Consider the following 21,706-nt stretch of genomic DNA (forward strand, 5'->3'; position numbering starts at 1 on the left):
GGGAAATTCTTCATGATTTTGAAAAAATACTAGCTAATGCTCTTTTACAAACAATATTTTGAAACGGGTCAAGCCACCATTTGCTGTGCATTTCTGTGCAACCCAACGTAACGCCCTGGGGGACGCTCACTGCCGCTGCCATGTGTGGGCAGGACGAGCGGTAGCACAGACCTGGCGTGCCTCAGTCACGGCCTGACGGCGTGTTTCAGGAGAGCACCCCATCTGTGCAGGTACTTAAAATGCAGCTCTCACATGCCAGAAGCCTCCCAGGCTCGGAGCCCAGCAGGCTGACAAGGGGCACGCTGCCGCCCCGCTGCTCGGCACGCTGCGGGCTCCCAAACAGCTGGCTGGGCTCTCAGCTCTGAAGCCCCCCTGTGCACGGTTGAACATTTTGCTGCCGAGCAGTGGACGAGGTGCAAAAGGCAGACAGGGAAGAGGAAGGTGCCAGCCTACGTGTGAGAAGATGCACGTATGTGAACAAGACAGGACTGCGCAACGCTCGAGCCAGACAGCACCCCTTCCACGTCTCCATTCTTCTCTCTAGCGTACATCTTTATTACAAAGAAGTGTTGCAAGATGAAATTTGGGAGCTTGAGGCTAAAAACAAAGTGGAAAGAAAGGGATGTGCTCCCACAGACCTTGATCGAAAGCGGTGATTTACTTTTTTTATTTTTACCATAACCGTCTCTCAGAGAAGCCATCCACCAAGCGTCACCCTGCTTCTCCTGGTGCCTTACGTTTCAATCACGCTGGTTTCCTCTCGCCAGCTCCTCATCAAGGATTGCGCCCAGCACAGCCCTCTTTTCTTTCACATCTAGTCAGAAGGCAAATTAGTAGCAGCCTGACGGGGGAGTGCTAAATTTTTCATTACAACGTTTCTCCGGAGGTTTGGTGTTTAATAATTTGTACTGTATAAAATTTCACATATGGGAAAACAAGGCACCACACAGCCTCTCCAGATGCCTTTTTTTTTTTTTTCTTCCTGCTAATCATGTGAGCCCCCCAGCTAAAGTCGTGGATTTAGGGCATAATTAAAGCTTTATACTTTAATAGTAATACAGGTAAAGCCCGATTTTATTTTTGAGGAGAACATGCCCCGTTTGTAGATTCCCATTTCACTGCGGATCAATTTTCAAACAAGCCTTGTACCCAGGCTTTGTTCCTGGTGTGCCACGGAAGCACAAACCGTGTAGGCAGCTCCTGGTGCTGTGCGAGCCGCACGCCCCTGCCTCACCAGCGAGGCTCTCGAAAGCCTGGTGACCAACCCGAGAGTGGTGCTGGTGGCACAGAGGACATTGCAGGAGACCCTTGGCATCATCTGCTCTGCTTTTTGTCACACTGTTTGGCAGGGGGGGGTCTCCTGTTGTGCTCCCAAACCACCAAGATTCAGGTAGGACCAAAGCAGGGAGCAGATTCTGCTGTGGGTGCTTCACAGCTAATGACCCACCATGTAACCCACTTACTGCTGGAACCCACCGAGTGCCACACTATTTCCCATCCCCAGGCATCTTTCCCTGGGTCCTCCTCGATCCCTTTATCCCCTGAGCAATGCACTGAGGTTTCAGCGATGCCACACTTGGGCAGAGCGTGACGGATGGGAAGGGTAGGTGAAATGGAAGAAGGGGTGCTGGCAGCACAGGCAGGAGACAGATTCCTAGCACGGCTGAGACAGGAATAGTTACACGATGGTCAGCACTCTGAGAACTGATTTTAATTATCTGATCAACTCTGGGGTGCACCTCCCTTAAAAAATGAAGCATCCAACTGATTATCTTCCCAGGACAACAACTTCCAACACCAGGTCCTCTCCTTCTTCCCCTCCTAAATATCCTCCCAAGTAAATACAGGAAACACATGCAGAGAAGGACAACCACCACCATTTACAACATGGTTTTAATTAGTTTCCCCCATCTGCTCAAGAGGCTATAGACTGCCTTAAAATGAAGTGCTTTAGTGCTATGATGGATTTGTGATTTCCCATAGAGAAACCAGGTGACAAAGAGCCAGTTTGAACTAGTGTGGTAAAAATTTACAGTGTTCTCTGACAAATCTCGCTGTCCAACAGAAAGGAGGGGTTCCAGTTTTGCCATTAGCATCTCTGTGCCCCTACTATGTGGTTGAAAGCCAGGTTTTAGCTAGCAATCAGCAGCAGTACTGGGTACAGTAAAACTGTTACCATGGATAAGCATCTACTCAGCTCTTACAGGCCGCAATATGCTGGCAAATACATCAAATGACCTAGAACTGCGAAATAACGACCTTGAAAGTGAAGCTTATTTCTGGCTTTATCCATCTTTAATATCACAGCTTAAACTAAATCAACTATGCATTTTAAGATCTCTATTGTATCCGTCCAAATCTATCTGAGAATGCTGAAGTCTTGAAACATTATTTGTTGAAGTGCAGAGCTTATTACAGGTCAAAACTCTCCTTGCCTTCTACATGAGTATGCATGCTACTGAAGTCAGTACAGCCGATACAGGATAGAGAGCTCTCCAAACACGGCAAACCTTCTTAGTGGCTACTAAGAAACTATGGAGATAAATTTGTGTATATACAGCAGCCCAATTTCAGTATAAGAATGGAAAATATGTACTCAGTAGTGCTTTCTACATGGCTCTATGTTGAGTTCCAATTCCATTGGCATGTAGAGGTCCTGCTGGGTGAAGTCTCAGCTCTGTAACCCTATTTTTCACTGGGTACCTTTCCCACCACTCAATTAGTGACCAGTTGCAAGGGTGTCGATGGAACGGCACCAACGCATGGAACAAAGTGACCTTGGGGAGGTTCGCTCATCTCCAAGTTTAGCAGCCCTTTCCACGAAATCCCTTGGCAGGAAAATACACACGTGGGGACATCACAGAGGCAAGGTCCCTGTGCCAACAAGCAGACTGGACTCTCCCGATCACTGCCTCTCCATGACAGTGATCCCTAACTCTCCAGGACATCTGCTTATCCAGCAAAACCCAAGATAACGCCCCGCAGATGGGACAGGGCTGCAATTAGCACATACGTCCCAGAGTCACGTCCTACCTCTGGTCTGACCTTAGACACATGTATCATCTCTGCCATAGTTTTGTCTCCCCTTCTTTTATTTCTTAAATAGAAACCAGTTACACGTAACTTCATTACGATCAGTTTGTGAGGCTCGATTTATCTGTGGCTGCCAACAGCAGGGTCATCTTCAGCACAGAGCACGACTGCTCTGTCATTGCGCATCTCTGCGATACCGATGCTCGTGTTGTCCTTTGAATGGAGAGAGGTCAAAGTGCCCGCGTTGAACTGGTGGGGCCCAAGAGCTAAGGGATGAGCTGCAGGATCAGCTTTTGCCAGCAGAAACTCATCCAAGTTCTGGTTTGGTGGGAAAAGGATTTGTATTAGCTTGCACCAGATAAGGAACAGGGGAAATAAATACATAAGTCAGAAGTTACTAATGGGTATTATTTCACAGATAGGAGCAAGTTAATGCCATATAGCTAGGCAACAAAGCTGTTCCATCCTTGATAAAGGCATAAACACTTTAAAGGAGTAATCCCTGTGTGACACGGGGTTACTTGTACATTCATAAAATTTCTGCTGCTGCCAGCACTGCTGTTTAAAAACCGCTCTTCTGCCCCAGCTTGATCCGCCCCTGCAGCCCGTGCTTTGCTTCTCCTTCCACACGCACAAAGACGAAGAGAACCCCAACAAATCTCTTTTACAGGGCAGACAGGAGTCTCCTGTACCACAGGCAGACCAGCAGCTTGGCCTAACGTTGGCTGCTCCAGATTGTTTCCAGCCTCAACTTCTCAGTTCCGCCCTGCCGTGACCCCACCAGGCCCTGCTTCGCAGCCTGGCCCTGCTGCAGAGGAGGAACTACAGGAGGCAACGAAGCACAGCCCCCCCTGGGTGCACAGCCGGAGTGCAGCTGGCTCGGCCACTTGCCCTACCCTGCAGGCTGCTGCGTTTCACCCGGATATTTACCGGGTGCCCAGTTCTTCTGTTCAGGAGGAGCAGTAATTCCACGCCACACGAAGGGCTGGATGTGTTTGCTTTCCATTACTCTGACAGGTCCCTTCTCTGTCTGAGATGCCTTGGAAGAAAGTACAGATTACGAAGTACATCCCAACGAGCAGACCTGTGAAGACCAAGTGCTGCTCAAAGTTGCCGTGCTCTGGCCTAGAAAATGGGTAGCTCCTCTTCCCCTCGTGAAAATAAACAGCTGATGAAGAAAGAACGAATGACTTGATGTCAAAGAATCCAGCTTGATCCATTTCAATATTTTGTAATCTTCTTCCTTCCCTTCAGAAAATCCACCCAGCAAAATCAAAGCTCTTAAGATAAGGTAACTTATTAAAATAAATTTTATGGGGATTGTTTTGCAGCCTCAGCTCTACCTCCAATATTTATTATAATTTCACCATTCGGGGTGGGGAGTCTGCAGGTATTTTGATAAATGGACTGATCCTCCGAACTTTACTAGGCATGGACAGCCACTCAACAGAACACTACAAAAATAGCCATTCGAGAGAAACCTGTCTTCACTCCTTTAAGGAGGCTGAGAAAACATGCGGTAAGATCCAAATTGGAAGTGAAAGTTCTCATTATATTTAAAAAATACTTAAATCATCCTTTTTTTTCAGACTAGGATTGAAGTAATAACTATCTTTTCATTACAGACATGCATATAATAGCACAGTAAGAGCTCTAGAAGGGACGGGATATTTCCTAAATGTTAGTGTATAAGACAGCTTCAACACTGACAGTTTCCAAGGTCTGGGCTCTCTCCAGATACATTCACCAGCTATTGCAACATATAGGATTGCTTCATGACTGGCGTGCGCTTTTGAAAATAAACACCCTCCTTCCTTAGAAGTTCAAGTAAGCCACACTCAAGCAACAAGCCAATGTTCACACATAAGGATCCAAGTTGTTGGAGCTCTGCTTAAAGCACAGAACTGCTGACTGGTTCAGTTACAGAGGGGGACAATAATGAAAAGAGAAGCCAAACCGAGAACCCACTCCGGAATATTGAGCATGAAAAATCACAAGGCAGAGAATTACACAAGCACGTTATTTTTGAAGCACTTTTTTTGTCTGGAAACCACAACAGAAGAAAAAGATGGTGGTACCTCTAAGTAATTTTTCAGAAAAAAATAGAGAAACTAACGCTGCATTTGCCTATTAGTAAAATGAAGTGAAGAAAAAAGGAGCATTGTTACAGGAAAAAAAAAAAAGAAACCTCAGCTATTATCATCTCTGCCTGCAATCCTTTCACTTCCCTGAATTCAATGACATCTTGGGGCAAAAGAGCGAGCTCTTCTTTCCTCGCTGAAATTTCACAGCAAACGGTTTTACAAGCTCTCTGTTGCTTTATCAGCCCTGAGTGAATCGCTTTAACTAGAAATTTTAGCCCCGCTTGTAGAAATTGCCACATTTTAGTCAAGCTATGAATGAAATGGTTTCAACAAACAGCAAATACAAATGATCTAATGCTGAACACGCCTCCCTTATTCAGTAAGTTGCTAAAAACAAAACTCTGATGCCAATTTGTAAGATTTAATGAATATGCGTACTGTTAAATGAATAGACTATGCCCCAGAGCTGCTCATTTAGGATACTGTTGCTGTAATAAAATTAGCTAAGTGCCCAATGAAAGCTCAGGACCCTGGGCTGGTGCTGCCTAATTGAAGTTTACAACTTTATTGGAGATTCCTTGCATCTTACACATTTGCTTTGCAGAGTTTAATAGCTGGTGGCCTTGGTTCTAACTTAATTACAAATCGGAAAGGAAGGTTGTGTCAGCACGATAACATTTGGCTAAGCTGAGATGTCTGTTCCAGGCATATTTCACCTGTTCTCATCTTAATTTGACTGAACTAATGGTCCTAATCACACAGAACAAATGGGTCTTTAAAGCAAAGATAAAAAATTAAGAGACAGGTCCTGCACATCCTTCACAGGGCACCGAGCCCTCGGCGGGCAGGCCCTGAGCAGCAAAATGCAGACCAGACACGAGGCGAGGTCAGGCCCGGCCACTCCTCGCCCAGAGCTCGATGGAGAAGGCGGCCAAGGGAAGCCCTGGCGAGGGGGATTCAGAGGCAGGGGAGACGCTGGGGGAGTTCCAGGGGCAGGTCCACGTTGATTTTTCAACACTAACCTCAAGGAAAGAGCTGACTGGCAGGTACCAAGTAAAACACTTTGGGAAAATAAAGAAAAAGCCGCAGGAAAGCAAGCCTATCTAACTTTCTAGGAGATAAGACGGAGCGTGTTCACCGTGAGCACAACCACCTCCACGTCCCACAGACAGACAGACCCTGTGGCAGTCCATTAGCACTCAGTATGTTCCACCCATGAAAAAGAGAATTTCATACATCTGTCGGAACACAGAGACAGAATAAATATCCTTATCGTCCCATTTACTGTAAATAATACTTAAGTGCAAGTCAAATATTAGCTATATTCAGCACAGCATCATAACAAAACAGGCACTGCTAACATTATGGTCCCAAACTGTGTTATTCTTAATTAACATCTGACATATATCTGCTTTTGCAATCACCCATTACTGATTAAATGACAAGGCACAATGTCAGATGCATAATCTGATTGGTTAGTACTCAGTTACCAAGGTGTTACGTTTGGAAATTGCCTGTGAATTGATTTCTTTTATTGAATTAATAAGTGTTATCATACTGTACAGAAGGTAAAATTGCCACTGAATGTGAGCGATAACATATAATTACAGAAAATCAAATCCTAATCTGCAGAGCCAAGCCAGGTGTCAACATTTTAATTGTAGTTGGGGAAGCGCAGTAACACCACGGCGCAGGAGGAGGAAGGGAGAGAGCTCAAGTGCAGGAAGCAAGAGAAATATATTGCACAGGAAAACAACTTTAGTTAGGCACGATAGCAGCCTTGAGGGATGTCAAGCACTCGGGTGTGCAAAAATATTGTACTTAATTTTTCATTGTAGACAATAATCTCACACACCGGGACACCTGACTGCCATCCAGACCCAAATCTATCTCTCACAGTCTAAGATTTGCATTTTGGGAGAATGTTTCTGAAAGATTTTCAGAGATACAGGCATAAAATACATAAATTATGCACTTCCCCTATTCTTGCCTTACAAAAACAAAAAAGATCCTTCCTTTCCCCAGCACTATCAAGTCCCTGCTAGGTGATACCAAGGTTTTCTGCTGTAAATAAAAACTCAAAAGTTTTATTAGTTTTAGTAGCTTTGCACACTGTTTCAGCTAAAAATGCCTCTTCCAGCAGCTTCCTAGGTGCTCTCCCTGTTGGTCTGCAAACACGGCACTAACGCAGCTGCCCGGGTCTTTAACTCGATGCTGTTAAATTGGCGAAACCCCCTTGCACGGACACTCCTAAATTAGCTAGTTCCAATACATTTGATCTGTATCAGCCACTGTTAAACCAATTTGAGCGTTCATGCTAACAGCCTACACCAGTTTAACTATGTGTACGCAGAAAATGATGTGGCTAAATTGGTGCAATTTCTTTGCATTAAGGTGGCCTGGGAGAGCCCCGGCTCCCTCCTGACGAGGAAGGAGCTCTTCAAGGCACCGCAACGGCCTTGCAGAGACTTCAATTCTCACTCGTGGGTGCACATCCAAGAGCTGTCCCTGTCACCCTTCAGTCCAGGTACCACCACGTGGGCAGCGCGCTCCAGGTCCCCTCCATCTCCACCTCCACGAGCACAGCTCCCCACGCTACTTCTCTCTCCCTCCTGGCTGTTCACCAGCAGGCCCAATTTACCAGCTTGCCCCTTCATGAAGTTCCCTTGGCTTGGATTTGCTCTGGGATCCCTGGTCCTTGGAAGAGGAACCCATCCGGGCAGAACACAAGGCTGCATACAGGAAGGAAGTACCAAGGCAAGCGACACGAAGCACTGTGCCAAGACCATGCTATTTCCCTCCTGAACTACAAGCCAGCTACCAATTTGCAGAACAGCTGCTCAAGTCGTCAGCATTTTCTTTTGTTCAAGGATAAAGAGGAAGAGGTCAAGTCATCCTGTTTGTACACAGAGAGAACTTAAAAACCACACAACTACCACCCAGCTGGCAAGGTGTCTTGGCAGAAGGATGGCATATACAGATTTTACACCAGCTCTTACCAAATCGTTTCCTTCTATGCTTCTGTTTTCACGGTAACAGTGAAAGTTTCCTTCCAGAATTGCAAAGCCCTGGGCTGAGCTGTGAGATCACCAGGCCAGCAAACATCAACACAGTAGCACAACGAAATAATGCGAGAGCCAACTGGTGGTGACCTCGTGTCTCGAGAACTACGAGCGCCTCTTGCACATGCAGTCCTCTGGGGAGGTGATGAGAAGCAGGAGTAGGGCACATGGCAAGGCAGTGCCTGGGCAAGCAAAAGTGTGGCTGGACACAAAACCATCATTGCACGGAGAAGGGAGAAAGCAGCACCTCTCCAGAGCGACCACATCTGGATTCTGTACATTGGCCTTGCTTTTAGATGATAATAAAGTCATTGGAAGAAAAATTTATTACCGGAGCTGAAACAACTCATATGAAAAAAAGATTTCTAAAAGATGAGATGTGCAACTTGGCTCTGCAGTGATCACAATGGAGAAAATAACTGGTAGCAGTTGTTACATGCCTGAAGAATGTGATTTTTGGAGAGCAGGAGGAATTAGACTAGCAGAAGGCTGAATATTGTAATGGAAAACATAGCTATACAGAAGAGGTTGCCCAAAACTTCATTCTAGTTTAAGGTAACCACCAGGGAGCATCACTGCAGGAGAGTGAAACTTGCAGCAAACAAACCTGCATCGGCTGAGATGCACGGCACCAACTGGGAGCCTTTTGCTGAGACCAACACCTGCCTGACCTCCACGTGCCCTGGGGAAGCAGCGAGTGCCCGCTGCCTTTCTGTCCCACTCACCCCATTTGCAGTTGATTCCTGACCCCATTCTGCAGCACCTGCAGGCCGGTGGCTTGGGGCGCTGCTCGTCCTGCCTCCTGGCCAGCAGCATTTCCCAGGCACAGAACGGGCGCAGGTTCCTGCAGCTCCTCTGGGCTGTGGCCGCTGCCAGCCAGCAGCAGCTGTGTCACCCCCAGCCAACGCCGCTTCTGGAAGAACAGGGCAGGGCTGCTGCCCGCAGAGCTCCTTGCTGACATGCCGTGAGAAGAGCATGCCGCCGGCGCTGACGCCTGGGGACGGATCGGACAGGGCGGCACCGCGGAGCTCTGCACGCTGCCACCGCGCGGGGACCTCCTGCCCTCGGCTCGACGCCTCCCCTCCGCCTCCACGAGACGGAGCCACAGCGGCCCAGACATGGCAGTCCCACGGCAGCTGTAGCTGATGGAAGTTAAAAGCTAACCAATTCCCACCCTCCCACTGCCCCCAGCCATATGTTCCCAGCCTCTCCCTTGCACCGGTACTTTTACGACTAAGTGGTGAGATAATTCAGGAAGTTAGCCCCAAAAGAAATTCATTTCTTCTTTTTTTTTTGTTACCACGCTAGCTTTTGGCTGGTTAAGCTCTCTGCAGCCGTGGTGAGGACACACGCTAGTGGCTGGAAGCACGAGGGAGGGAGCTGGAGCCCCTCTCCCCAGAGCAGGGAGCAGGCACAGCACGGGGCAAGCTTCTGCTGCCCAGCTTGGCAGGGACCTCCTGCAACCCACCCTGGCTGTTTGAAAGACTTTGTCAAACACAGGTCTATTTTGCTTTTTTTTTTTTTCCCTCTACAATGACTCCCTTCAATCCTGAGGTGGAAAAGCAGAGTCAGAGCTATGCCAGACGCTGGTGTGTGGTGGGGGAGGCTCCCAGGATGCATTTACCCGCAGTAATCTCCTGTATATTGCTGCAGCTGACTCGGGCACCTACTTAATCTGTGACCTTACAGCTCCTGTCAAGCATAGTGTGACCCCCTCTAGACTCATATTATCCATTACCAAATTTTCATTTTTATTAAGCTCAGCAGAGACTTCTTTCCCTCTCTTCTAGGAAGCATGAATTCTCTGGTGTCATTTATTCCACAAATGATTTATACCAAGAGCCTGTCAACTACAGGAGGCACTTGCTTGTGCTTACCTTACCTGCAAGTAGCTCTGTCCTTTCCGGGTCATTACTAATAAAGCACTTATCCCTCCTACAAGCACAAATGCCTCCCTGTGCTCTCGCAAGTATTTATCTGAGCACTTCAGAGTCCTCAGTGGATTTATCCTCACAGTGCTCTGGCGGGTTGGGCAGTGGCATGATTTCCGCTACACGGATAAAGAGCAAGGCTCAGGGACTGCATTCAGCTCTGTGCTGCTCCAGGGAGACTCAGCCCCATGCACCAGGGGGCCGGAGCCACCAGACCATCCTCCTCTCGCTGCCCAGCCTGCCTCCCCGGGGTGCCAGGGCAATACCCACGGCCCAGTATCACAGCGGTACCAACCCCACGCCAGCACCAACGGCCTGCCCCAGCCCGCAGAAGAAATAGCTTCAGCCACGGTCGTTTCTTACTGATGAGGTGCTTCTGAAAGAGAGCATCAAAAACCCACGGCCTGGGCTGCACGACCTGAATCGCTCCCCTGCCGGCCTCCTGCTGCTCGCCGATGACTCACGAGACGCAGCCTCCCCGCTGCTCAGCACCACTCGCTCTGCAGCCGGCCAGATTTCACGAACAACAGTAAAACAAACATATTTGTCTTGCAGCTAAAGCGCCAAGACAAGCAAGGAGCAAAGCTGGGGGCCAACTGTAACACCGCAGACTTTGGCAGCCAGCCCTCTTTCCAGCTCCTTATATATTTTTGTCCCAACTTTCCACCTACTTCTCCCGTCCTCGCGGTGTTTCTGGGCAGATCACAACACCCACCGAGGAGAGGAGCGGCGAACGGCTGCGTGGCTGAGTGCTTGCCCTCGTCAAATTCAGGCATCTCCTCTCTCCTCTCCCACTCGTCCCGGCGTCACTGGGTCCCAGGCAAGGCAGAGGAACCTGTTGCTGCTGTTTCTCCTTCAAACCCTAAAGCCAACTGGCAAACCAGAGTTTAACCTCACAGCTGCTGAATACAGTTGGATTAATCCACGCCGGCCAAACAAAATATTGCTTTTAAAATGTAATTTGTGTTTGGCACCGAACACACTGGGAGAATTCAGAGCAATTTGCACTGCAGACCAGCTAGGAACCCTACGCAAAGCGCGCTTTGATGCCCCCGATTTACATCTGACAGCCTTAATGCATTTTGGAAACAGGCAGTAGAGCAACAAGTCCCTGCACTAATCATAGCTGATGTAAGAACCCTGAAAACACTTAATTGCTCCTCGTTTGTTGTAAAACTCTGCCTGCGTGCAGACTCTCCAAAATCCAAGAAGTCACTGCGAGCTGATGGAAAAAATGGGGAGGCTGATTCTGGCCAGTTACGATGACCCTTTTAGACAACCTGAAAACCCTCCTCCTTTTTGATCCCTAATTATACCTAGCAGGTTATTTTTGGAGGGATGGGAGGAAAAGAAAGGCGTACCAAAGGACAGGTCTCTGCTCTCACCCGTGCCGGTTTTGCCTGACCCTTGCACAGCCTCATTCTTCTCTGCCAAGCTGCAGATGGGTTCCTTTGCACGTGTAGCTATGGTCCACCTCTCGCAGACAAAACGCATATTTCCCCACCACAATAAAAGTCAGTTCAAAGCAGGCTGCTCCCCTTGAAGTTGAGGGGAGATTTTTTTTTCCCCCATCAGTCTTACCAGGAGCTGGGCTGGGCCTGCTGAGATGGGTCTGCTTCGGGGAAAGACTCGCTGGCTGATTAGGGCTCAGCAGGAAAAAAACACAGAATAGCTTACTTCTATTGATTACGCCCATTCCCCAAATAATTTGAAATTAATCCTGCAATTTCATCTCAAGCTGCTTTGCTGCTGCGCTTGGCTGCTGAAGGAGAAAAGATTCTTGTGGAAGCGACACAGGTGAATTACATTTGCTCAACATTTTCAGCATTAAATAATCTGCACATAATTCAGGCTCACTCGAAAGGTACGCTGCAACAAGCTGACATAAAATATGGCTCTGCTAAGCCAAAAAAGATAAAACAGGGATACCTTCATATTTAAAGGAGAAACAGTGAAGGATTTCATATTTTAATGAGATACAGATGCCGACCACTGAATAAATCACTCTGCCTATAATTAAAGAGTCCTCTGATGTCTGAAGACTCTTCCTGTCATGAAAACTCTTGGATGCTATTTCATCTCCATCCTAAGCCTGATTTCAGACTGAAAGACGGGGGATCCAAATGTTGATGTCACCCCAGACACCACTTACAGCCCTCATTTCCCTTATGAAGAACTTGGTATTAATTTGCCTTTTATTTATGTTTTAGTGGGTCTTCAGGCACCCTCAGCTAGACGGGAGAAGAAAAATCAACAATGGACCAAGGAATTTGCAGGCACTGTGCTTCAGCAATTTGTGCGCAGCAGCCGTGTTTCAATTAGAGGCATACCTCACTAACACACAAACCGAAGTACGAAATGAGAAATGTAACCTTCAAGTACAGAAAGAAGACAAGAATATTTTACAATTTTGCTCGTGTTTCAACCATCACAACCTAGGGACACCAGGCAAGGTAAAGTTACAGAGAGAAGTAGGACATCCATCACCATCATCGAGCTGGGCTACGTGGGCAGAGCAGTACGAGAAGAGCATTCAGGCACAGCCTCTTCATGAGGTGCCCACAGAAGCTCGTGTCTCACCAGCTTGCCAGCGTGTCCAAAGAATCTTTTTTTTTTTTTTTTCATTTAATTTTGAATTCTGCACTTCCATTTACTTACCACTACTACTGCTTGGGCATGAATAAATCTCCGCTTCTCTGCTACTAACTAAAAGGATGTTTAAATAAATAAATAAATTAGGCTCATCTTGGGCTGAAGAATCACCTGAGGATACCACTGCCCCACTTCATCTGCGGGGGAAGAGCCACAGCCTCCCCGTGGAAGCTGGTCCCTGTGCTGAACTAGCCTTCTTGCAGATTTTTCCAACGTCTCTTGTGGTGGTCACCATCCTTCCTGAACGGCGCCATCCAGACCGAAGCGTATCGCACCCACCTCCAGAACTGACCGAAACGGGCAGCGCGCCCCCTGCTCGGCTGCACCCTGTGTTTCAGACTGTATCATTCTGGATCCCGCTGAATCCCAGGTGTGTTTGTGTCCCTCTCAGCTTAGCATGATCTGCAAAGTTACTGACTGTGCTCTCTAGCATGCCGTCCAGGTGGTGATGGGAATAGTCACCGCTGCGGGAACTGCAGGTCTCCAGTTTTCCCAGAGGCTGCTGCTTTCTGTGTGCTTATAAACAACGCCAACATCTTTATCAAATTCTTCTGGGAAAAAAAAAAAAGGAAGAAAAAAATCCCAGGCTTCACAGGCTTCTTAGCCTACAGTTCTTTCCTTTCTCCACTTTTGAAAAATGTCCCATTAAGCTTCCTTTTCTCCAGTCTTCTCAAGCCTCATTTGTCCTCTGCAAATTTTCAAAGATTACCGCTAATGGCACTGAAATGGCTTCAGGCAGTTCTCTGACTGCCCAGAGCCAAATTCCAGGCAGCTCTGCTACCTTCCCTATTCAAACCTATTTGCCCCTATTCCCTGATAGCTGCTGGCTGCACAGCTGACCCTCTCAGGAAGAGCAGGAAGGATAAAAAACTCCTTCAGCACTTCCACTCTCTCACTTGCATCTTTTGAGCACTTTTCCTATCCGCTGAGTAGTGGGCTAACTCCCTGGCCCATCCCTTGCTACGAATACATTTATAGAAAGCCCCGCGGCTGCCCTTTATGCCTTTTGCCAATTACAGCTCATTTGGACTTTGGCCCTCTCATTTTTCTTTGCATGTTCATGCTGAAGCTGTTCTCAATAGTTCAACCGACTCTCCAATGTCTTTATGCTGCTTTTGAGTTTCAGGTCATTAAAGTGCCTGTGATTTAGCTGAAGTAATCTGTTACTACATTTCCCATCTGTCCTCTCCATTAAGAAAATTTGTACTTGTGCTGTTAAATTTGCTTCTTCAGGAAACTTTCAACTCTTTGCTTCCTTTTCACGTTGCCTAGCTTGCCAACACCGTGCCTCCGAGCCGACCACGAGTCTCTTCCTTGGAGCCCATTATCTTAACCACGCTGCTCTACCTACTTTTCTTCTTAATAGCCACCAGTCTGGCAATCTATAAATGTTTTATTTTTGGAAAAGCTATTCTGCCTGCAGTCATTCCGTAAATTTCCCAAGAAAGGACTGAATTCCAGCTACAGATCAGTTTGTGTTTATTTTAGGAGCTTCTGGTTCTGGAGATGACCAAGGAGAGTTTGAGCGCTTGGAAGAAATTCCCCTGACCAAGTGCCTCAGCCAAACCTGCCCTGCTACAAAATATCACCACAAAATAGAGCAATTTGCAAAGAATGAAGGGGGAAAAGAAAGAATAACCTCTCAGACTCTTCTGGAAGGACACACGCATCCTCCAAAGCACCCGAGTCTCTCATTTAGTGTCCTAAATGAGGCTGCAGAATCCTCCTCACTGCCGGCACAAGACACAGCGAAGGATTTAAGTGCATGCTGTAAAGTTCTCTGTGCCGTCCCAGATAATTTACACCTTTCCAAATGATGCCTCTCCATTCCTTAAGTACAGGAGATCACCCCTGGGGAGGCAGCCCTGAACCCTATCCTTTCACCACCCTCTCTGTGCACAGGGGATACTTAAATCCTGCTGCCAGGCTCAGCTCACACTAACAGGTGATAGAAAAGAGGGACTTAGGCAGAAGAGTGAAGAAAGAACAAATATTTCCATAGCAGCCCCCTAATACTTGGAGTGGGGAAGGAATGGGGAGCCACTGAAAGCAGCACCGCCCCTAGCATGTGCTTGGGAAGATATCTGGGATTTGCCAGCTGGCTCCCAAATGCACCAGATCACAGCGCCTTTAACCTCTGCCTGCTCTGCCATTCCCAGAAACGTGGGCTTCGCCCTGAGGAAAAATCCCGTCCCGCAGTCCATGCCGAGCTGCCCCCCACCAGCCCGCCCCTGCCCCAGGGGAGCCCTGCCCACGTCCTGGCAGCTCTCCCGGGCAAGCCTGCACCAAACGCAGCTCCCCACGTCCCATCGCCCATCTCCTGCTACACAAAACAGAAGTGTTTCCAGTAACCCCACCAGCGCTGGGGAACAGGCTGTGCCGGCACCAGGCAGGAAAGCGCCCCTGCCTGCAGGGAGCCCACCTTCCTTCCCAACCCCGCATCTGCCAGCAGCTGGTGGCAGCAAACAGGCCTGGGAACACGGAGCATCACCGGGAGTCAGCACTCCCCCTCTGCCCACGCTCCACCTCCAGAGGCAGTGATCCTCCTGTGATCTCTCTCCCAGAGCCCAGCTAGCACCAAGGGATGAAGACGAAATCTTCCTTTGCCCTTGCAGAGGAGCAGAACACGTCAGCCACAGGATTAACGTAACATAAATATGGTGCAAACAATGAGTTATCCACAACGTGGCTTGAAATCCCCTTAGAGAAACCTAAGGATTCGTAATTACCAGCTTAATTTCTGGCTGCTCCCCATCGGGCTGTATGGCTCCTGCTGGAAACTGTTCAAGCTTCAACTTGAAACCATTTCTGTCCTCGCTCCCATCACCGGCTTTGGCCAAAATCCACCCCCAGGAGCAGCAGGACACGGTGAGCACACCCTCTCATTAAACCTGCAACGCCCCCCAGCAGCATTTCTCCTGCTCTTTTGTCCCTACCCAGCTACCTGCGACTCCAGCAAACACCTCAAGCTGGTTGTATCAACCCACTTTGGGTCGCTGGGTCTCCTTGCTAGCCTGTTCCCATCCGTGGTGTGCTTCTCCATTTAGCATTAAATCGACGGTGACAGATCACCACCCTTTCTCCAAATTCACTAAATTGTTTAATAATATAATTTTTAGAAGCAGATTTGTGACTCACACACGTGCACGCACGCCAAGGCAAAATAAAGATGACAGCACATTTGAACAAGGCAGCAATAAAACAGTGATAGTAATAAAGAATAAAAATGCTATATCAGGTTGCCATGGGAACCAGCATTCAAGGACTCCAGGTAACGTTGTAAAACATGCCACTGAGCATGCAGCAGCTAAGCAGGTTAAGAGGTTATTTATTAGGCTGCAACATGTTGTGCAGTGCCCTCTGGTGAGAGCGCAAGAGACACAGGCGGGTCCAAGCCCCAGGAGGACGGGAGCCTCGGAGCCTCGTGCCCATCAGCCTGGCAGCGGCACGAACGGGACGAAGTGGAGCGTGCCCAGGCAGCGGGTACGGCTGAGTGCAGACCCCTGGGGAGGTGATACCAGGACACGTGCCCACGCCAGCTCCAACCTGTGCTCCAGGAGCCAGCAGCCCCGCGGTGAGCAAATCGAGGTACCAAGGGCTGCAGGAGATGTGCCAGTAGCTGGGCGCTGCTGACCTCTGCCAAGTGCTGCTTGCCCTGCTAAAGGTAGGGGACTCAGTAGGTGACAGCTGGGGTAGGTATGACTAAGGCCGGGAAGCATAATCCTTGGTCACAGTACGTTTTCTTAAGGACTGAAGTTAACTGCTCCATGCCCAGAAACGTCACTGAAGCTGGATGCAGCTCCCCGTGTGGAACAGCTGCAGGACCAGGCTCGTGCTGCCCAGAGCACCAAGTCGTGGCACACGACATGCCTGCAGAGAACACCGAGAGGTAACTCAAAAGGCGAGGAGCCCACGTCCAAGTCAGTAAATCACTAACTCACCCTGAAGCGTCCCTTCCTGCATGAGACAGACACACACAGCTGCTAAGCACGGGGTGCATGCTCCACTGCAACCCCACAGCGAGACGCCAGCCTGATGTGGAGCTCAGCGGCTGATGGCCACTTCTCAGCTCCAGTCACCCTTTCCTTATGTACACACCCAATTTGTAATGAAACACGACATTTGGCTACCATCCCTTCCGAGCAAATACCGCACAGCCGGGATGGTTACCGTCCCTGCCCACTGCACTCAGCCTATCTGCCAGCTGAATGCATCCACCGCCCTTTCCAGGTACTCCTCTTAGCCATGAGCCTTTATTTTGGGGAAGAGAACAGGTGGGTTGCTTACAAACGGGTGGGTTACACACGGTTTTGTTTTTCCCACAGTTCTTTCTTAATAGGAAATCAATGGAAAATCTTAATAGATGATTTTGAAGAACTACTGTTAATATTTTGTATTAGCTGCTCCAGAAGTGCAATCAGAGCCAATGCCACCCCGTTCCATGATCCTTCCCACTACACCTACAGCAGTGGGAATCACAACACAGAGAGAGAATGGTTTCTAAGCCTGCCAAAGCCTTGCACAACACGAGGCATGGCCAGATTAATTTTTTCTATCAACAAAGCCAGACTATTTAGCCTCACCATTCAGCTCTGCTCTGCTGGGACTCCGGTCAGCGCGCTTCTCTGCTGACAGCCGCTTCCAGTCCCCGCCGCAGCTCTGCGGCTGGCGGAAGATCTGAATTTGTAGCTGAACTGCAGCAACGCTGATGGGGGACCCGCCGGGGGCTGGAACGCGAGGCCTGGCTCTCCTTGTTCTCCCCTGCACCGTTCAAGCTGTCAATTCAATTCTCCCCCCACTAAGTGGCACCAATGCACCGCAAACCACAATGAAAACATCTGTACAGACGGCTTATAAATAAATATCCCCCTGTCTTCCTGAGCCTGGCCCGCAGCAGGGGAAATCAAACACGTGGGGACTGCGTGTGGAAAGGGGCGGCGGGCGATGTCGCGGGGCTGGCGCCACGACCAGCTGCCCCGTGCCCCAGCCCCACGTTAACGCACAGACTGCGCTCCCACAAAGGCAGGGAAAGGCAGAGGGGTGACCCCACGTTAACTGCACCCCCCAACATCTGCTCTTGCTTTTGCAAGACAGGGGTAGAGGGGTGGCAGCAAACGTGTAAGCCCACACGGCGCTGAGCCCAGGCCAAGCCAGGCTCCGTGCAGCTAAACTGTGTGTGACGCACAGCACAAATCGCAACAGGAACACCAGAGTGCTGCCATTTGTCTTCCACATGGCCCTCGCAAGGGCTTTGTGGCCAGGAGAGCTGTGAGCCTGCCCCTGCCCTGGCAGCAGCATGCAGGGCTTCTCCCCGTTTTACCTACAGGATGCCTACGGTGTCGTACAGCAGGGACAGCTCTGCTGGAAATCAAGTCTTGTGTGAAAAACAAACCTGTAGCTCAAATCTACCATAGCTGGGAGAAGGTTATGCAAACCAGTAAATGGGCTTTCTCATTATTATCCTGCAAGAGAGGAAGCTAAGTAAGGAAAAACATCTAAGAAGCTTCTTCCTCACTACTGCTCTTTGCAAGAAGTAACAACCAAACGTACTAGAGAACAAATCCATTTTTAGGAGAACAGCTTTTCACTCGCACCAATACAACCGGGAAGCACTGGTCAGTCTGGGACACAGCTGTTTGTTTCCCTCCTTGAGGCTGGCTGTTTGGAAGGGAGATGGTGATGGGCACTGCTGACCGGGGAAGCAGGGCCGGGTACTGAGCAGAAGTCCAAGGAAGTCCTGTTCAGACTGGCGTGTGACCTTGGCACTGACGGACGAAGTACTTGAAGACAACCCATCAGTGACTGCATACTACAGGTATTTCAGCTCGAGTGCAAGCTGGCTCAGCTGCATCAGAGGTGTGACAATCAGAGGCGGACTGGAGACTGACAGACGGTGTTTCAAACATGAGCCAAAGATGATAGTAGTCTGCACCGAGTACTAGAGGAGAAAAAACAACTCTCTTCTCATGGCCCTGCCTGTGCAGGAGCTGTTTTTGTTCTCACTGCCCCCAGCACTGCCGTGCCACGGGATGCTGGCCAGGCGGTGACAGTAGCGTGCTGCGCTGGGCAGTGCCCGGCAGGCAGAGCAGAACCCGGTGGCCGACAGAGGACGGATGTCAGCAGATTCACCAACATCTGCCTCACGTTTGCTTCAGCAGGAGGCAGCTGGAAGAGAGCAGCCCCGTAACGTGCCTCCGTGCGGGCCAGCCCGGCCAGACACCTGGGTGCTGGTGCGGGGAGCAGAGAGCCAGACAGCCCGGGGCGGATGGTCACCAAACTCCCAGACACACCAATGTGCCTTCCTAAATCCGCAGCGTGTGCAGAGGAATGAAGTTCTTTCATGTTGAACAGAGTTAGAGAGCCACACTCGGCACCTTTTTATTCCAGCAAATCTAAGGAGTTATCCCTCGGGGAAGACAACAGTGTTCACAGGTGCCTCCTGAGTTTGTTTTTAAAACAACACACAGATGTAGAAGTGACATTAAACCCCCAGTGACCCGAATCCAAACCAGGGAATAAAAGAAGCCCATTGGTCTCAAAACATTACAAATAACCCACACCAAACGCCAGGTTATCACCTCGCTGCCTAGGGATGTTGACTTGCTTCTTCCTGCTCCCTCCACCTTTCCCCGCGCAATAACCAGCAGCTGTTTGTGCTCTTGTTTGTAGGAGACTGAAGTAATTAAGCTTAACCCTAGTCTAGCGGGAGTCCCAGAGAAGGTTAGTGATCCACAGGCACGGCACGCTGTTATTTATAGCTGATTAAGTTCTATTTGTCTATATTTAAATGTTGCAGGAGATGGGAGAGATCCCAATACACATCTGTGTCTTATTAGAAACACCAGCTGTACGTGGTAGCTTAAAGCTTGCCTTTCTTGAGAGGTTATAAGGAAAAGAAAAATTCAGAAAAATTCAAATTTTTCACTGCAGCTAAATAAATTGGTGCGGCTGAGTGCTGACCTTAAGATGTAAGCCTGACATCTCATGCAACCCAACTGCTCCTGGGGTCAAATTCAAAGCCAACCACGCTAGGTCACTCTCGAGCCATTCTAAGCACTGCAATTGCATTTAATTTCTGCTGTACGACTGTTCATGGCTTGAACTTAGAAACATGAAAAAGGTGACCAGGAGGTCCCAAAATAGATCTCCAGCATCACAACTGCCTGCGTCTCTGCACATTTAGGAAGAGCGCTGTGGTTGTGCTCGTAAGACTGCCCTTGTGCACATGCACGACCTTCGTGCGGTCGCAAAGGAAGACAAAAACTGAGGGCAGGCAGTTCTGTCTCACCACCCATTCTTTGGGAGGGATGTGCTGCTAAGGTGTGCTCTAACAAGACAGAGAATGGCATTAAAACCTTTATGTTTGCTTCCCCTGTGCAATTGTGGTGGTAGAGAACAGTAATGGCATCACTTGCACGCAATGCAGTTAACAGCACGTCAATATTTGCAAGAATATTACCAACTCTGCAAGAAGTAACAGTAACTCAAAGTCAGATTCTGGAGGGACAGACAACGTTTCTGTCAACTATCAGCACAAAATCACAATGGATAATGCAGGGAGTGCTCTGTTCACCTCCTAATTGCCAATGCAGAATGTCATGAAGAATACAGCTGATGTGCACTTCTGTAGAGCCCTGAGTCAAAACATCCAGATAGCAGCAGTGGGATATAGCAGGGCCATCTAGGCCTTGCTGCTGGAGAACTGTACCTCTCCATGAGATGCTTCTAAAGAACCAGACAAATAATCTATCTTCCTTACCCTACTGCTTTGCATGCAAGGTATTCCAGGCTTGGGACGTTTTCTTTTGGTAACCGTTCCAGCCCAGAAGAGCTAGCTGAGTTTCACTCTTAGCATCATCTGGAAAGGGGCTCAGATTCAAAACGAAACTTTAAGGTAAGAAGTGAAACCTCTGAGTTGTGCAAAGACTTCTTTGAATTTCTCTGCCAGAGCTCTGATAACCGCTTATTGCCCAAGAAACAGCAAGGCTGTACCCACAGGGGATCTGTGAAACCGGGCGCCTTGCAGGCAGGACACGGGCAAGGACAACTTGCCACAACACTCCACATCAGAGCAAACGAGCGTGGCAGCTCACGTTTGGCTCCATTTGCAACCATTGTGCACAGTTTGTCCCAGACAGTAACAGCCCCCCTGCAGGCTCCCAGCTCCAGGCCCTGACCCTCCCCATGCTACGCAGCAGCCAGTGACTCCTTCGCACCAGTCCCAGCCCACGTCTCCCCAAGTGATGCAAGTGTGGGCTGATATTAACAGAGCGTTAAACCTCAAATTAAGAGGATGGCTGGAGCGAGCCTGGGATATTTCCACATTTTCCCCAAGAAAGGCAATGCAGCCAACTCTTTGTCTTGTTGTGAGGCGTGCGATAATTTGGCATTACCCTCTGAGTTCTGAAATTTGCTGGAACAAAACAAATGTTGAGCTTTCATTAAGAAGAAAAAACAAAGTGCATCATCTCAAGTCATAAACACAGACTTGAAAATATACCCCATGAGCGCCTGAACACAATTAAGAAGAATCTATTCCAGTACTCATTAAGTGTCTTGGTTGCTGGGTAGCTTATTTGTTCATTCTTATTATTAGATGCTATTTGATAACTAGAATAGTTTAGAGTTGGATTTCTGCTGTGGTTGATCTTCTGCTTAATAGCTCTTTCACGGGCCTCTTGTAGAACCCTAAGGCAATCATGCAGCCTCCCCATGCCTCAGTCCAGTATTTCCAAAAACAGTCTGATCATTTTTTTCCTCTAACTTTGCTCTATTTAACTACCGTGTCATCTCTTTGAGGGCCAGAGATGGTTTACATCATGCCTCTGAGAACGTCTCCAATACGAGTACCTAAGTAGCACACAGAAAACCAACAAGCTGTCAGCACATCAGAAACCTAATCTTCACAGTCTCAAAATTAATCTGTTCCTGGACAGGAACCAGA

The 21,706-nt window shown here is 48.7% G+C and overlaps 1 protein-coding gene across 24 annotated transcripts in view; it reads right to left on the bottom strand.

The window, feature by feature from the left end:
- Positions 1–21,706, bottom strand: part of FBRSL1 (fibrosin like 1) — a 519,307-nt gene that overhangs the window by 309,952 nt on the left and 187,649 nt on the right. The gene's annotated exons all lie outside the window — the stretch shown is intronic.

This window comes from Anas platyrhynchos, chromosome 16, assembly GCF_047663525.1.
Source record: "Anas platyrhynchos isolate ZD024472 breed Pekin duck chromosome 16, IASCAAS_PekinDuck_T2T, whole genome shotgun sequence".
In the NCBI taxonomy this organism is placed as follows: Eukaryota; Metazoa; Chordata; class Aves; order Anseriformes; family Anatidae; genus Anas; species Anas platyrhynchos.